General features: G+C 43.1%; 3 protein-coding genes and 2 pseudogenes across 3 annotated transcripts in view; all 5 read left to right on the top strand.

Moving 5' to 3' along the window:
• UGT1A8 (UDP glucuronosyltransferase 1 family, polypeptide A8) overlaps nt 1-16,806 on the top strand; it is a 155,745-nt gene that overhangs the window by 75,438 nt on the left and 63,501 nt on the right.
• Nucleotides 1-16,806, top strand: part of UGT1A9 (UDP glucuronosyltransferase 1 family, polypeptide A9) — a 113,863-nt gene that overhangs the window by 33,556 nt on the left and 63,501 nt on the right.
• UGT1A6 (UDP glucuronosyltransferase 1 family, polypeptide A6) overlaps nt 1-16,806 on the top strand; it is a 92,713-nt gene that overhangs the window by 12,406 nt on the left and 63,501 nt on the right.
• Nucleotides 8,707-11,556, top strand: LOC123567991 (UDP-glucuronosyltransferase 1A5 pseudogene; annotated as a pseudogene).
• Nucleotides 14,480-15,545, top strand: LOC135966644 (UDP-glucuronosyltransferase 1A5 pseudogene; annotated as a pseudogene).

The following is a 16,806-nucleotide window of genomic DNA, read 5'->3' on the forward strand; positions in this document are numbered from 1 at the left end:
TTGTTGTACATAGTACATCTATATAAGTTACAAACTAAACAATACATGGTGATATTACTTTGTATAAATGCACATGCTTTCAAGAATCAGAGAGAAGAAAGAAGAGCGAGTATGTATTTATACAGTTTGTTATATTAACCTTTTTATTGATCATTTTTGGTTCTCTTCCTTTGTTCTTATGGATCTGAGTTACCTTATGGTGTCATTTCTAAGCCCAGTTTACCTTTGCCTCCCTTGTGCTGTTATTGTCAAATATATTACACTTCCATATGTTATAGTCTCAACAACATAATTATATATATGTATATTGCTTTTTAGGATTGCTTTTAAAATCAGTTAAGAGAATAGGGCCGGGCGTGGTGGCTCACGCCTGTAATCCCAGCACTTTGGAAAGCCGAGGCAGGTGGATCACCTGAGACCAGCCTGGATCAAGACCAGCCTGGCCAACACGGTGAAACCCCATCTCTACTTAAAATACAGAAATTAGCCAGGTGTGGTGGCAGGTGCCTGTAATCCTAGCTACTTGGGAAGCTGAGGCAGGAGAATTGCTTGAACCTGGGAAGCGGAGATTTCAGTGAGCCAAGATTGTGCCATTGCACTCCAGCCTGGGGAACAAGAGTGAGACTTCGTCTGGAAAAAAAAAAAAAAGAATAAAAGGAAAGTATGCATTGGTACTGCCTTTTATAACTACATGATTACTATTATCGGTGCTTTTTTCCTATATGAATTCAGATTATTCTATGGGGTCACTTGCTTTCAACATAAAGAACTTCCTTTAGTATTTCTTGTAAGTTGAGTTTTCCAGCAACACATTCTCTCATTTTTTTGTCTTATTACATGGGGTTTTGCTTTTATTTTGTTTGTGCTTTTAAAATGATACTCATCAGAGACTTGTCTTCAGAGGTGGCTCATAATTTTTCCTTCAAAATTGCACATATTTTTTAGCAGACACACATGAGGCAAATTTAATGGTAATAAATACCTTTTTAAGAATCAGGGTGGGGAGATTACCTTCAGCTGTGAAGAGCAGCTGGTGATGTTGCTTGTGGGAAGAGACAGAAATGGTTTATGGGTCTGGGAAAGGCTCTGAAGAAAGAGGAAACTGAGTTCACAGTTCTAGGAAGTTGAAGGTCTTCTCACAAATTATAATTGTGAGATAATATTCATAACCACTGTTTCAAACTGGTATGTTGGTATCTTTTAATACCCTGAGCAGGTAGGTCGCTAACAGATCAGCTGCATACTTTGAGTGTCTTAGTGCAAAATGCCCTTTGTTCAAAAATTAGTAAGAATTTCAGGCCGAGCACAGTGGCTGAAGCTGAAGTGGGAAGCTGAGGCAGGCAGATCAGGAACTCAAGACTGCCCTGGCCAAAACAGTGATACTCCTTCTCTACTAAAAAGACAAAAAATTAGCTGGGTGTGGAGGTGCATGGCTGTGGTTCCAGCTACTCAGGAGGCTGAGGTGTGAGAATCACTTGCACTTGGAACTGGGAGGCAGAGGTTGCAGTGAGCCAAGATCACGCCACTGCACGCCAGCCTGGGTGACAGAGTTAGACTGTCTCAAAAACAAAAAAAAAAAAGAATTTCAGGACACTGACAGCAAAGTATTAAACAAAGCATGAGACCCTTCTAAATGTGGAATGTGATGTGTCTGCCCGGGCTGCTCCTCCACAAAACTGGCCCTGGCAGGGGCAAATGGGGAGTTGGGAGAGTGAGAGAACCAGGGCAGCTGGATTGCACAACCTCAGGGGTGGGGCCAGTGCCAGGTACTATGTAGATAGTGCCTTCTGGAACTGTTCAAGCTGGTGACCCTGAAAAAACATTCTTCTAATTTAGGCCATTGTATAAAAGCAGAGGCCAAGTATATTTACCCTCAAACTTCACGTGGTCTTTCAGCCACAGACTTGGTCAGAGCAAATGACCACTGAGGTTTCACCATAGGCTGGGTACATGAGGGTGTCTAGGCTGGCATGTTGCTGAGGTTTTTACAGTGGCTTAGAAACATAGCTTTTTTTCTAGGTGTTTCTCAAACCTTAGGGTAGGAGTGGAGATGGGAGGCGGACCTAAGTATGTGATAAGAAGACTAGAGGAATCAGTGTTTCTACTGTGTCTGTGCCCCATCCCTGTGGGTCTGTTTTCTACTCCCCACACCACTCCTCCTTGTCACTGGAAAGTCATGGAATTCTGGAATCTCAGGGTTGATGGTGACTGTGAAGCAGAGTGCCGTGCACTGGTATCCATCTCTGGGAGAGAAATACCATGCACCATGCACCTGGGTTGGGTTGCCAATTCCAGGGCACTAGACCTGGCACTTCCCAGCTCTGGTCGGAGGCATTTTACAATCCTAGCTGCCAGACAGAGTATGAGTCTGGTGAGATGGAACGCTTGTGCAAGTCAGGCAAAGAAACTTTAATCTTCACAGATAGGCAGTAAGAATCAACAGGAACCTAGGATCCATGTCAGCCAGCTCCCAAGGTAGAGGAAGCTGCTCAGGTGGACAAAGTCCCATCTGCGTGTGCTCCACTTTGCATGGCAGCTGAGGGACCCCAAAAATACTCTGCATTAGGTTTTGTACACCGGAGGTCACTGCAGTTTATCAGCACCCAGACATCCATCCTGGGTGCCTGTCCTCTGTTCTATTCCCTTTCCATCCTTTCTCTGACTTTTGTGATGATTATTTCTTTTGCGTTTTTTTCCATCAACATTTATTTTAAATTCCATGGCACACATGCAGGATGTGCAGGTTTGTTACATAGCTAAACATGTGCCATGGTGGTTTGCTGCACAGATCAGCCTATCACCTAGGTATTAAGCCCAGCATCCATGAGCTATTCTTTTTGATGTTCTCCCTCCCCCGGCTATTTCTTTGCTTTTCTTTACAATTTTGCCACCTAAATTTGCATCTCTAAATAATATAGATGATTTTACCTGTTTCGGTACTTAATATAAATAGAATTTTCTTTTTTTTTTTTTTTTTGGTCTTGCTTTTTTTTTTTGGTTCAACCTTATGTCTGAGAGATTCATGATGTGTGTTCTTACAAGTTGTAGTTTGTGGATTGTCAGTACTGAATATATCCCATTGTATGAATACACTACAATTTTATTTATCCATTCTACTGTTGATGGGCTTTGGGTTGTGTCTAGCTTTTCACTGTTGTGACCAATGTGACAACGAACATTCTTTTACATTCTGAAATACATGTGAGTAGGTTTCTAGAGTATATACCTGGGGTGGAGCTGCTGCGTTGGAGAATGTGCATATCATTAATTTAATAAGATATAACTATTTTTCAGAGTAGTTGTACATTTCCCTGATTGCTAAGGCATTAGTTATGTACATGACTGATTATATTGAGGGTTTTAAAATATACTTACTGGTCATTTGGATTTCCTCCTTCGCCCATTCAAGTCTATTGCCCACTGGGTTATTTGTCTACTCGAATTATGTATGCATTCTGGATACTAGTTCTTTGACAGTTACAGGTATTGCAAATATCTTCCCCAACTCTGCATCTTGCTTTTTACTTTTATTCAAACGAATTAGAATAAACATCTTAATATATGACTCATTGTGCTCCTGTGTGGGAGTTTCCATAGGGGAGATGCCAGAAAAGGGACTTACTGTGTCGTGCACATTTTAAATGTCATTAGGCATTAACAATTTATTCTTCCCCTAGCAATGTATAAGTGTACACTTTCCTTCATATCCTTGCCACATTTATTATCTTCAGACGTTTTGGGTTTTTGGCAATTCAATAGGTGAAAAATATCTGAAGGTTATTTGAATTTGCATTTCCCTTATTAATTTTTCATTTAAACGTCTTTTGTGTGTGTGTGTGCGTTTTCTTTTATCAAGTCATTTCACCAGTGAAGATAAGAGTATTTACCTTCTGCATTTAATAGAATTGATGCAACTGGCTGAGCATGGTGGCTCATGCTTATAATCCCAGCACTTTGCGGGGCTGAAGCAGGGGGATAGCTTGAGCCCAAGAGTTTGAGACCAGCCTAGGCAGAATAGTGAGATTCCTTCACTACAAAAAATACAAGCTTCGCTGGGCATGGTAGCGCATGCCTGTAGGCCTAACTACTCGGAAGGCTGAGGTGGGAGGAGGATTTGAGCCCAGGAGTTCAAGGTTCCAGTGAGCTATGTTTGCATCATTGCACTCCAACATGGGCAACAGAGCAAGACCCTGACCAACTCCCCACCCACCCCCGCCCCCCCAAAAAATCAATGCAACCTGTGATCACTTTATTTGGGCAACTTCCCCAAATTCTTGACTCAGCAAATTTGTTGCAGGGCTTTCTTTTTAAAGCTCTTATTGGTTCACATACTAGAACAATCTCAGGGGATATCTGGTTAGGTATTGATTGCTACAGAGCCAAACTATGTCACCAGAACCCATTTATATGTTTCCATTTCTTGACTCTGTTTCCTTGGCCATGATATCCTTCTCAGTCTCATAATACCCAAGCAGCAGGGGCTTCAGCCTCAGTTCTTTTCCCAGGATTCCTAGTTAAACTTCTTCTGCCTCATTGGCTCTAATGAAGTCACATGCCCATCTCTGAACTAATCATGGTGGCCAAGGGGATGAGACGTGCTGATTGGTTGAGGCCTAGGTCACATGTTCTATCCTGAGCTGGGAGTGGATCTTCACCAGAAGTACGTTTTTTTTTTTTTGAGACGGAGTCTCGCTCTGTCGCCCAGGCTGGAGTGCAGTGGCCGGATCTCAGCTCACTGCAAGCTCCGCCTCCCGGGTTTACACCATTCTCCTGCCTCAACCTCCTGAGTCGCTGGGACTACAGGCGCCCCCACCTCGCCCGGCTAGTTTTTTGTATTTTTCAGTAGAGACGGGGTTTCACCGTGTTAGCCAGGATGGTCTCGATCTCCTGACCTCGTGATCCGCCCGTCTCGGCCTCCCAAAGTGCTGGGATTACAGGCTTGAGCCACCGCGTCGGGCCCAGAAGTACATTTGAAAGTCGGGGAGGGGTAGCCGCTGGGATGAGACAGGAAATAACTTGTCCATACTGCGAATTACTCTTCAGTTAATGATATTTTCTATTGGGATGTCAGATTTTTCGTTACTAGTTTGTCGTATAAGCCTATTACTATATAGATTTTTCTGTGTCTAATCTAAATTTCTTTTAATAATCTATGGGTTTACACCTAATAAGAATGTCCTCCAGAAAAGATGACCTGCCAACTTTTAAAGCAATCATTTTGGGGCTTGTAAGTATTTAGTGTTGGAAGTCTCTGGCTCTTGCTCTCTTTTGGGAATTGTTTTTCCTACTGTGATATATGTAAATATTTATAAATTTAAATTTAAAATTTTAAAAATATACCAGGATGTGAAAGAAACATTATTAAACATAGGTGTTTTGCTGTGAATGTTTCTTGGAATAGGTAGGACTTTGTATGATAGGTTTTTGTCTTTCGGTCAGTTTGGGAACGTTGTGTTCTTTTTTAATTGAATGATATGTTTTCAATTGATACTACCAAAAGAAACATTATTGGAGTATTGTTTACATGCAATAAAGTGAACCATTTTAATTATACATTTCTGAGTTGTAATGATTTTATTTACCTGTGCAACCATCACCACATTCAAGATATGGACCACTCCATTACCCGGTAACTTCCTTCTGTCCTATCTCAGTCACCCAATACCTCCCTTCACCTTAGGCAACCATGAATGGTTTCTGTTGCTGGACAATAGAATTGTCTTTTCTAGAGTTTCATCTGAATGGAATCATACAATTATGAATGAAAAGCACACAGGTATACTGTTTCGTGTCTGGCCTCTTCAGCTCAGCATTATGTCTCTTCAGATCCTTTCATGTTGTTGCATGTACCAATATTTCATTCCTTTTTATTTCTGAGTAGCATTTCACTGTATATATATATCATCATTTGCTTATGCATTTATTTATTGATGGACACGTGGAAAGTTTCCAGTTGTCGGCTATTATGAATAAAGTTGCTATGATTATTTGAGTGCAAGTGTTTCTGAGGCTTCATTTTTCTTGGGTAAATAGTTAAAAGTGGGATTGCTGAGTTGTGTGGTAGGTGTATGTATGACTTCATAAGAAACAGTCGAACTGTTTTCAAAGCAGTTACACAATTTTACGATCCTAACAGCAAAACATTAGAGCTCTGGCTGCTCTGTATTTCTGCTAAGACTTGCTATTTTTGGTCTTTTACATTTCAGCCATCCTAACAGGTGTGTAGGAGAATATCATTGGGTTTTAATTTGTATTCCTCTTATGACTGATGAGGATCTTTTCATGTGCTTATTGATCATATGCCTGTCTTCTTTTATAAGGTGTCCTTTCAAATCTTCTGCACACTTTTATTGGGTTGTTTGTCTTCTTATATTTGAGTAGTGAGTTCTTTACATATTCTGGATACAAGTGCTATGTCAGATAGTTATGTTTGTCTTTACTTCTGGTATGGAGCATCCTTTGTTTCATTTTTTAAAAACAGTATCTTTCATGGAGCAAAAGAAGTAAATTTTGATTAAGTCAATTTTAGCAAACGTTTTGTGGTTTGTACCCCTTGTGTCCTATCTAAGAATTCTTTGTCTACCAAAAGGTGTGAGGATTTGTTTCTATGTTTTTTTAAAAAAATGAAACAGTTTCAGTTTGTAGGTTTGGGTGGAAAGGGGTCTTTAGACCTCTTAGTCTTTGTTTAGGTCTTTGTTTATGTCTCTGAGATTGTCAGAGGTTAATACAATCATTCAGGTCAGGCTTTTGGATGCCTTTTTCTATCTCTGAATTTTTCTAGGGTGACCTCACTGACACCCATGGCTTAAACCACCACGTATGCTGATGGCTCCAAGTTTATCTGTACGGCCCAGACCCCTCTTCATCTCCAGACCCTGGAAGCTGATGCCTTGGGCAGCTCCTCCTGTTTCCCAGGCACCAGGAATGTGAGCTTCTCCCTCCCCACAGTCCTGCTCTCCCCAGCGCTCCCATGTCTCTGAAGGCACCATCATCTTCCAAGATACATGGGCCTCCCCAGGGTCTAGGAGTCATAGACGTGGGACTAGAAATTAGATGACATTGCTGCCTAAATAAAACACCACTACATGGAGATAGAACAGGGGAGCCCCTTGAATGTGGCAAGAGCACCCTCCCAGGCATGTTCCACCCTCATCTCGTGCTCATCAGGAGGGACACAGTTTTAAGTGGGTTGGAGGAATAGTTCAGAGGCTGAGATATTACACCCACAACTGAGAATCCCTTTCTAGTGCTCTGTGTCCTCACAAATCCCCAGAAATCATCCTCCCCTGGAGAGTTCCCAAAGCCCTTACAGACCCGCCCTCTCTGTGCTGTCCTGCCTGTGCCCCCTGGTGGACACCTCCATTCACTGCCTGTCCCGTGGGTTCTGTCCAAAGGTGGAATCTATTATCAATGTGGATTTCTAATGGGGGTAACTTCCTGCCTAAGGGAAGCCTCAGCCTCATCAGCAATGGCAGACACAGCCAGGTATGTAGACATAGAGGAAGTGAGACAGAAAGTGTGGCCAGCCCAGAGAGCCTGCCCATATCATCCTAGGGCGACCAGGACAAGGAGGCCTCAGCAATCTTGCCAAGCAGATGTAGGAGTGACTTTCTCGAGCCTCATGGGCATGAGACCATTGTGAGTGCTCAGGGTCTCTCCCTTAGAAAGGCACACATTTAATTCTCCGTCTTGAAATGTGAACTAGGACCCCCACAAATTATGCAGCCCCCACAAATTATTCTGTTCTGAAGGAATCTTTCTTATCAGAAATTGGTGCTGGATTGACTTGGAGAAAAGCCTGACCATAACCTTCAGGATGAAATAAAGGCCTGAATGAATGGACACTTGAGTCTCTAAGCAGACTTGCGGAAGATTGGAGCCTTCGGCATTCAGAAGAGGAATGCAGACTGTGCAAGATCTGAGGCCAGGATCCAGCCTCCCAGGTTCAGGGAGCTCCCTGAACCCACTGTGGGTCCTTGCTAAAGTTGTCTTGCCCATGTGTGCTTTAGACAGCAGCACCTTTATTTCATGGGATAGATGAGAATTCTCAACAGAGCCTTTGCAAGAATCTGATCATCACATCTTGAGCTCAGCCTCCCTGTAGCTTTTTTTTTATGTTGACAGCCACTTCATAGAGAGTCCTCTGTGATCCTTACGAGAAATATCCTTGTGCAAAAAAAAAGGCCAAAACCACATAGTGAGCCTCCCCACTCCCTGTTTCAAGAAAGCTGGCTTAGCAATGTTGTCTGTTTTTTTTATGTATTGTGTTACCCATACGTGGGAAGAAAGAATTTTAAGAGTTAGCAAATAGGGTCACATCCAGCAGAGAACATGTGGTTGGGGACTAGGGCAATGGTGACTCCTCAGACCCCAGCTGCAGCCTGATAAACGTGGTTAACAGAGAAGGAGGAGGCAGTGACATGAAATGGGTGTTCACAGCCTTGTGTTGGGAATTGAATGAGAAACAAGAGCTTGAACTTGGATGTTCCCCAGAGTGAGCGCAGGGTCAGATGAGTTTTTCAAGATAGGAGTGATCGGTCTTTCCCAGGGTGGGGCCCATAATGAAAGGCAATGATAGATTAACGAACAGGTAATAAGTAACTGGAGGAGGGCACTCTGTCTTCAGTTACATGATGATTTGCTAGGTGGCTCATGACAAGGTAATTAAGACGAAGGAAACAAATGTAGCAGGCACAGCATGGGGTGGACATTCAGCTGTTGATAGCCTCTGCTGAGATGGCCACAGGACTCCAGGTTTCCCTGCCGCAGCTGGCCACAGGACTGCTGCTCCTCCTCAGTGTCCAGCCCTGGGCTGAGAGTGGGAAGGTGCTGGTGGTGCCCACTGATGGCAGCCACTGGCTCAGCATGCGGGAGGCCGTGCGGGAGCTCCATGCCAGAGGCCATCAGGTGGTGGTCCTCACCCCAGAGGTGAATATGCACATCAAAGAAGATAACTTTTTCACCCTGACAACTTATGCTGTTCCGTGGACCCAGGATGAATTTGATCACTTTTTGCTGGGACACAGTCAATCGTTCTTCGAAACAGAACATCTTCTGATGAGATTTTCTAGAAGTATGGCAATTATGAACAATATATCTTTGATTATACATAGGTCTTGTGTGGAGCTACTGCATAATGAGGCCCTGATCAGGCACCTGAATGCTACTTCCTTTGATGTGGTTTTAACAGATCCCTTTCACCTCTGCGGGGCGGTGCTGGCTAAGTACCTATCGATTCCTACTGTGTTTTTTTTGAGGAACATTCTATGTGACTTAGACTTGAAGGGCACACAGTGTCCAAATCCTTACTCCTATATTCCTAAGTTTCTAACGACCAATTCAGACCACATGACATTCCTGCAAAGGGTCAAGAACATGCTCTACCCTCTGGCCCTGTCCTACATTTGCGATACTGTTTCTGTTCCTTATGCAAGCCTTGCCTCTGAGCTTTTTCAGAGAGAGGTGTCAGTGGTGGATCTTCTCAGCCATGCATCCGTGTGGCTGTTCCGATCGGACTTTGTGATGGACTACCCCAGGCCAATCATGCCCAACATGGTCTTCATTGGAGGCATCAACTGTGCCAACAGGAAGCCACTATCTCAGGTCTGTATTGGTGCCTTCATCCAATCAATGTTCCAGGCAAAACACTTTTTAAAAAATGTATTTACTTACGAGCATCTTCGTATCTACTTATCTTTCCAAAGATTTCATTTCTGCTTCTCATTATTGTAATAGTCTTCAGTAAGATAAACTTTTAAAGGATCAGTGGTAGTGCAGTTCAGGCTTTCAATGACCACTGAGAGGAAGAAGAGGCAGGGACGAGGATGTCAAAGAATGGTCAAGGAGTGATGTGACTCACAGAGACTGTTCATTTGTAAAGGCGCCGTCTTCTTGGTTTTGGATGTGCCTCATCTGGACAGGAGCAGGGACACTACATTGAGAACTAATCCATCCAAATCTTGCTGCAAGGTTTTCAGTAGAAACGATGAAGGGATAGCAGTTTACAATTGTTGACGTGATAATTTTTAGTGGTCCCGTCTTGCAAAAGACAGAGAGCTGACCACCGGAGACGTAAGTACTCAGAGGAAGTAGAAGTTTCAAAGAGGTTGACTCAATTCAGTGGAATTGGGTCAATGTAGGTACAATGAATGTCTGTGATCAGAAAATGAAACCCAGAGTTCAGTTTCCAGAGAGGGAATTTTGGATTATAATAGGAGAATGTTTCTTGTGAAGACGCTACTTAAAAAAAATTCTTAATAGGTTAACTTCATGATCTAATGGAGAATTGTCCAATAGAAAGATCATGTAAACCACATACGTAATTTAAACTTTTCTAGTGGGCATGTTAGAAACCAGAAAAAAAGACGCCACCGAAATTAATTTGAATAATGCATTTTATTTAACCAGATGTATCCCAAATATTATCCTTTCAACATGTGTTCAATATAAAATTAATATTTAATATAGTTTTTTTGTTGTTAAGTCTTCAAAATCTAGCATATATTTGCCACTTACAGCATATCTCCATTTGGAATAGCCACATTTCAAGTGCTCAGTAGTCATATGTAGTTAGTGACCACAATATGGTCAATGTTTATAAATGTTCCGTGGACAAAACTAAAATTCTGTCTTTTCAATTTTTCTATCTTTTTTTTTTTCTTTTGAGATAGGGTCTCACTCTGTCACCCAGTCTGGAGTGCAGTGGTGGGATCTCAGCTCATTGCAATCTCTACCTCCCAGGTTCAACCGATTCTTCTGCCTCAGCCTCCCAAGTAGCTGGAACTACAGGTGCATGGGACCACATCCAGCTAATTTTTTTTTTTTTTTGTATTTTTTATGGAGATGGAGTTTTATCATGTTGGCCAGGCTGATCTCGAATGCCTGATCTCAAGTGATTCACTCTCCTCGGCCTCCCAAAGTGCTGGGATTACAGGCATCAGCCACCACACCTAGGCAATTTTTCTATCTTTTAAAAGACCCGCTACTGAATCTGCCCAATTCTGTGAAGGAGGTCTTAAAAAAAATCCCCATATATAACAAATTCTACTCAAGTTACAGTTTGGTTCTTAGTTTTTGCTTTATACATAGTGATTAGATTGGTGAATATAGGTTTGAGACTTGTATTTTCTTCACGTAGTTTGCTGTTATCATTAAATAATAATCCTCAAAATACATTTTATCTGATATCAGTATTGCTACTCCTATGTTATTTTTTGAATCCCCATCTCTTTTAATTTGAAAATAATTTGTGTGCAAGTGGGTGGCTCACTCCTGTGATTTCCACCCTTTGGGAGACCGAGGAGGATTGTTTGAGCCCAGGAGTCTGAGAGCAGCCTGGGCAACATGCTGAGACTCCATCTCTACAAAAAAATAAAAAAATTATCCAGTTGTGTTGGCGCACACTTGTGGTCCCAGCTACTCAGGAGGCCGAGGCAGGAGGATCACTTGATCCCAGGAGGTGGAGGCTGCAGGAGGTGAAGGTATGCCATGTTCACTCCACCTCACTCCAGCCTGGGTGACAGAGCGAGGCCCCATCTCAAAAAAAAAAAATAAAAATTTATTTGGAATGTGAAAATCTTGTTTTAAAGTTTAGAAAACATTTTTATAAATTCCAATATGAAAAGCTGGGTACAGTGGCATGTGCCTGTGGTCCCAGCAACTTGGGAGGCTCAGGTGAGAGGATCATTGAGCTCAGGAGTTTCAGCTCCTGTGGTTTGTTGATTGACTGATTGATTGAAAACATAAGAAAACCCAAAATGACTTTAATCTGATAATTTCTTTTGATGTCAGCATTCTGATTCTTCCATAATTGTATTCTTTCCATTCAGTGTAAGCTCATTCCTTTAACAGAAATTTCCTTTTTCCTTCTTAATTTTGGAATTCCATGGCACTTTTCCATTTCCATGGAGACGCAGTGCAGCATCCTCAAATCTCCAATTCTTACATCTGTCTCTTTCACTTGTAAGAGCCCTTGTGATTATATTGTCCCACCCAGACATGCAGGATAATCTCCCCATGTCAAAACCCTTAATTAAATCACATCTGTAAAGTTTCTTCCACCTGTAATGGAACATATTCCCAGGTTTGAGCAACTACAGTGTAGATACTTTTGCGGGGCTGTGATTCTGCCTACCGCAGACACTAAGCTTAAAGTGAAACCCACATCTTATTCAAAGCTTGGAGGTTTTCCTCTATTTGGCCATTTAAATTTAATTTTTGTTCCTGTCCTCCATAGTCTTCTATTCTCCAGGCTTCAGAGCTATCAGCTTACCATTCAATTATCTCCTTTTCTCCTTATCTTCCTTTTTTTTATTTTTAAAAAACAATACTTTCAAAGAGCAAAAATTTTAGAATTTGATGAGGTTTATTCTAGTGAAGTTTTTATCGTTTGTACTTTTTGTACCCTAAGGATGCTTTGTCTACCTCAAGATATAGTTTTTATGTTCTCTTAAAAACATTAAAGGATTCCAGTTTGTATGTTTAGCTCTGTGAGATTGGCAGAGGGGAACTGGATCACTCAGGTCAGGTTTTCGGGATGCCTTTTTCTGTCTCTGGACTTTGCTGGGGTGACCTCACTGACACCCATGGCTTCAACTACCACATATGCTGATGGCTCCAAGTCTATCTGTGCAGCCCAGACCCCTCTTCATCTCCAGACCCTGGAAGCTGATGCCCTGGGCAGCTCCTCCTATTTCCCAGGCACCAGGAATGTGAGCTTCTCCCTCCCCACAGTGCTCCTCTCCTCAGGGTCCCCATGTCTCTGAAGGCACCACCATCTTCCAAGATACAAGGGCCTCCCCAGGGTCTAGGAGTGCCAGACATGTAACTAGAAATGAGATGGCATCACTGTCTAAATAAAACATCACTAGATGGAGATAGAACAGGGGAGCCCCTTGAATGTGGCAAGAGCACCCTCCCAGGCATGTTCCACCCTCATCCCGGGCTCATCAGGAGGGTGCTTAGGAGGCACACAGTTTTAAGGGGGTTGGAGGAATAGTTCAGAGGCTGAGATGTTGCACCCACAGCTGAGAATCCCTTTGTAGTGCTCTGTGTCCTCACAAATCCCCAGAAATCATCCTCCCCTGGAGAGTTCCCAAAGCCCTTGCAGACCTGCCTTGTCTGTGCTGTCCTGCCTGTGCCCCCTGGTGGACACCTCCATTCACTGCCTGTCCCGTGGGTTCTGTCCAAAGGTGGAATCTGTTATCAATGTGGATTTATAATGGGGGTAACTTCCTCCCTAAGGGAAGCCTCAGTCTCACCAGCAATGGCAGACACAGCCAGGCATGTAGACACAGAGGAAGTGAGACAGAAAGTGTGCACAGCCCAGAGAGCCTGCCTACATCATCCTGTGGTGACCAGGACAAGAAGGCCTCAGCAATCTTGCCAAGCAGATGTAGGAGTGACTTTCTCGAGCCTCATGGGCTTGAGACTGTTGTGAGCGCTCAGGGTCTCTCCCTTAGAAAGGCACACATTTAATTCTCCGTTTTGAAATGTGAACTAGGACCCCCACAAATTATGCAGCCCCCACAAATTATTCTGTTCTGAAGGAACCATTCTTATCAGAAATTGGTGCTGGATTGACTTGGAGAAAAGCCTGACCATAACCTTCAGGATGAAATAAAAGCCTGGGTGAATGGACACTTTAGCAGACTTGCGGAAGATTGGGGCCTTCGGCATTCAGAAGAGGAATGCAGACTGTGCAAGATCTGAGGCCAGGATCCAGCCTCCCAGGTTCAGGGAGCTCCCTGGGTCCTTGCTAAAGTTGTCTTGCCCATGGGTGCTTTAGACAGCAGCACCTTTATTTCATGGGATAGATGGAGAATTCTCAACAGAGCCTTCACAAGAATCTGATCATCACATCTTGAGCTCAGCCTCCCTGTAGCTTTTTTTTATGGTGCCAGCCACTTCGTAGAGAGTCCTCTGTGATCCTTACAAGAAATATCCTTTTGCAAAAAAAGACCAAAACCACATAGTGAGCCTCCCCACTCCCTGTTTCAAGAAAGCTGGCTTAGCAATGTTGTCTGTTTCTTGGATGTGCTGTGTTACCCATACGTGGGAAGAAAGAGTTTTAAGAGTTAGCAAATAGGGTCACATCCAGCAGAGAACATGTGGTTGGGGACTAGGGCAATGGTGACTCCTCAGACCTCAGCTCTAGCCTGATAAACGTGGTTAACAGAGAAGTAGGAGGCAGTGACATGAAATGGGTGTTCACAGCCTTGTGTTGGGAATTGAATGAGAAACAAGAGCTTGAACTTGGATGTTCCCCAGAGTGAGCGCAGGGTCAGATGAGTTTTTCAAGATAGGAGTGATTGGTCTTTCCCAGGGTGGGGCCATAATGAAAGGCAATGATAGATTAAACGGTAATAAGTTACTAGAGGAGGGCACCCTGTCTTCAGTTACATGATGATTTGCTAGGTGGCTCATGACAAGGTAATTAAGACGAAGGAAACAAAGGTAGGAGGCACAGCCTGGGCTGGACAGCCAGCTGCTGATAGCTTCTGCTGAGATGGCCACAGGACTCCAGGTGTCCTTGCCGCAGCTGGCCACAGGACTGCTGCTCCTCCTCAGTGTCCAGCCCTGGGCTGAGAGTGGGAAGATGCTGGTGGTGCCCGCTGATGGCAGCCACTGGCTCAGCATGCGGGAGGCCGTGCGGGAGATCCATGCCAGAGGCCACCAGGCGGTGGTCCTCACCCCGGAGGTGAAAATGCACATCAAAGAAGAGAACTTTTTCACCCTGACAACCTATGCCATTTCATGGACCCAGGACGAATATGATCACCTTTTGCTGGGACACACTCAATTGTTCTTCGAAACAGAACATCTTCTGATGAGATTTTCTAGAAGTATGGCAGTTATGAACAATATGTCTTTGATTATACATAGGTCTTGTGTGGAGCTACTGCATAATGAGGCCCTGATCAGGCACCTGAATGCTACTTCCTTTGATGTGGTCTTAACAGACCCCTTTTACCTCTGCGGGGCGGTGCTGGCTAAGTATCTGTCGATTCCTGCTGTGTTTTTTTTTGAGGAACATTCCATGTGACTTAGACTTGAAGGGCACACAGTGTCCAAATCCTTACTCCTATATTCCTAAGTTCCTAACGACCAATTCAGACCACATGACATTCCTGCAAAGGGTCAAGAACATGCTCTATCCTCTGGCCCTGTCCTACATTTGCGATACTGTTTCTGCTCCTTATGCAAGCCTTGCCTCTGAGCTTTTTCAGAGAGAGGTGTCAGTGGTGGATCTTCTCAGCCATGCATCCGTGTGGCTGTTCCGATCGGACTTTGTGATGGACTACCCAGGCCGATCATGCCCAACATGGTCTTCATTGGAGGCATCAACTGTGCCAACAGGAAGCCACTATCTCAGGTCTGTATGGTGCGTTCATCCAATCAATGTTCCAGGCAAAACACTTTTTAAAAAATGTATTTACTTACAAGCGTCTTCGTATCTACTTATCTTTCCAAAGATTTCATTTCTGCTTCTCATTGTTGTAATAGTCTTCAGTGAGATAAACTTTTAAAGGATCAGTGGTAGTGCAGTTCAGGCTTTCAATGACCACTGAGAGGAAGAAGAGGCAGGGACGAGGATCTGTCAAAGGATGGTCAAGGAGTGATGTGACTCACAGAGACTGTTCATTTGTAAAGGCGTTGTCTTCGTGGTTGTGGATGTGCCTCATCTGGGCAGGAGCAGGGATACTACATTGAGAACTAATCCATCCAAATCTTGCTGCAAGGTTTTCAGTAGAAACGATGAGGGAATAGCAATGTACAATTGTTGACGTGATAATTTTTAGTGGTCCCGTCTTGCAAAAGACAGAGAGGTGACCACAGGAGACGTAAGTACTCAGAGGAAGTAGAAGTTTCAAAGAGGTTGACTCAGTTCAGTTGAATTGGGTCAATGTAGGTGCAATGGATGTCTGTGATCAGAGAATGAAACACAGAGTTCAGTTTCCAGAGAGGGAATTTTGGATTATAATAGGAGAATGTTTCTTGTGAAGACGCTACTTAAAAAAAATTCTTAATAGGTTAACTTCATGGTCTAATAGAGAATTGTCCAATAGAAAGATCATGTAAACCACATACGTAATTTAAACTTTTCTAGTGGGCATGTTAGAAACCAGAAAAAAAGAAGCCACCGAAATTAATTTGAATAATGCATTTTATTTAACCAGATGTATCCCAAATATTATCCTTTCAACATGTGTTCAATATTAAATTAATATTATATATAGTTTTTTTGTTGTTAAGTCTTCAAAATCTAGCATATATTTGCCACTTACAGCATATCTCCATTTGGAATAGCCACATTTCAAGTGCTCAATAGTCATATGTAGTTAGTGACCACAATATGGTCAATGTTTATAAATGTTCCGTGGACAAAACTAAAATTCAGTCTTTTCAATTTTTCTATCTTTTTTTGTTTTTCTTTTGAGTTGGGGTCTCACTCTGTCACCCAGTCTGGAGTGCAGTGGTGGGATCTCAGCTCATTGCAATCTCTACCTCCCAGGTTCAACCGATTCTTCTGCCTCAGCCTCCCAAGTAGCTGGAACTACAGGTGCATGGCACCACGTCCAGCTAATTTTTTTTTTGTATTTTTTATGGAGATGGAGTTTCATCAGGTTGGCCAGGCTGATCTCAAATGCCTGATCTCAAGTGATTCACTCGCCTCAGCCTCCCAAAATGCTGGGATTTCAGGCATCAGCCACCACATCTAGGCAATTTTTCTATCTTTTAAAAGACCCGCTACTGAATCTGCCCAATTCTGTGAAGGATGTCTTTAAAAAAATCCCCATATATAAC

This window comes from Macaca fascicularis, chromosome 12 (genome assembly GCF_037993035.2).
Source record: "Macaca fascicularis isolate 582-1 chromosome 12, T2T-MFA8v1.1".
Lineage (NCBI taxonomy): Eukaryota > Metazoa > Chordata > Mammalia > Primates > Cercopithecidae > Macaca > Macaca fascicularis.